The sequence below is a fragment of the Lagopus leucura genome, unplaced genomic scaffold (assembly GCF_019238085.1).
Source record: "Lagopus leucura isolate 7727_CA_CO unplaced genomic scaffold, USGS_WTPT01 33133-0_obj-0_obj, whole genome shotgun sequence".
In the NCBI taxonomy this organism is placed as follows: domain Eukaryota; kingdom Metazoa; phylum Chordata; class Aves; order Galliformes; family Phasianidae; genus Lagopus; species Lagopus leucura.
Genome location: NW_024963181.1, coordinates 1,217 through 2,491, shown reverse-complemented (window position 1 = coordinate 2,491; position 1,275 = coordinate 1,217). Strand labels below are relative to the sequence as shown.

At 60.7% G+C, this 1,275-nt stretch overlaps 1 long non-coding RNA gene across 1 annotated transcript in view; it reads right to left on the bottom strand.

Annotated features, from left to right (window-relative positions):
• LOC122191016 overlaps positions 1 to 1,275 on the bottom strand; it is a 2,761-nt gene that overhangs the window by 723 nt on the left and 763 nt on the right. The window contains exons 2-3 of the long non-coding RNA XR_006182279.1: positions 989 to 1,087; positions 234 to 356 (exon numbers count right to left, since the gene is read on the bottom strand). This is a non-coding gene — a long non-coding RNA (uncharacterized LOC122191016). The remainder of the gene's footprint in view (positions 1 to 233; positions 357 to 988; positions 1,088 to 1,275) is intronic.

Below are 1,275 nucleotides of genomic sequence, written 5' to 3'. Positions count from 1 at the left end.
AGTGGGGCAGGATATGGGGCAGCAGTGGGGCAGCAGTGGGGCAGGATGTGGGGCAGCAGTGGTGCAGCAGTGGGGCAGCAGTGGGGCAGGATGTGGGGCAGGATATGGGGCAGCAGTGGGGCAGCAGTGGGGCAGCAGTGGGGCAGGATATGGGGCAGCAGTGGTGCAGCAGTGGTGCAGCAGTGGGGCAGGCTGTGGGGCAGCAGTGGGGCAGGATGTGGGGCAGCACTGACGCGGTTGTGGATGAAGAGCTGCAGCTCCCCGCTCGGCTGCTCCAAGCGCAGGAGGCGCTGCCAGAACAAATCCAGGAACGGCGTCGGCTGCTCCACGAACACGGCCAGCACCGCGCGCACCGCCTGACAACGACCGCCAGGGGGCGACATCGCAACGCGCATCTATGGGGCGCGCCACGCTATGGGGCGCACGCACATCTATGGGGCACACGTGCATCTATGGGGCACATGCACATCTGTGGGGCACACGCACCTCTATGGGGTGCACACACCTCTATGGGGCACATGCGCATCTATGGGGCACATGTACATCTATGGGGTGCACACACCCCTATGGGGCACATGCGCATCTATGGGGCACATGTACATCTATGGGGTGCACACACATCTATGGGGCACATGAGCATCTATGGGGCGCACACACCTCTATGGGGCACACGCACATCTATGGTCCTGCCCCACACATCTATGGGGCGCACGCACCTCTATGGGGCACACCCCTCACATCTATGGGGCACACACAAATCTATGGGTCCTACCCCTCACATCTATGGGGTGCACACACATCTATGGGGTGCACACACATCTATGGGTCCTACCCCTCACATCTATGTGGCGCACACACATCTATGGGGTCCCGCCCCACAAATCTATGGGTCCCACCCCACACATCTATGGGTCCTGCCCCACGCATCTATGGGGAACACACACACCTATGGGTCCCACCCCACACATCTATGGGTCCCACCCCATACCGTGCCGTTCCCCACATCCTGCACTCCGCGCTCGCAGTCCCCGCAGCCACTGGGGCTCCAGCCGTTGGGGATGTAATTAGCTAACGAGTTCAGCTGCAGCTGTGAAGCAAACAAGGGCACTGAGACCCCATAACCACCCCACAACCCCATAGAAACCCCATAACCCCACAGAGACCCCATAACGACCCCATAAACCCATAGAGACCCCATAACGACCCCATAACCCCATAGAAACCCCATAACCCCATAGAGACCCCATAACCCCACAGAGACCCCAGAATGACCCC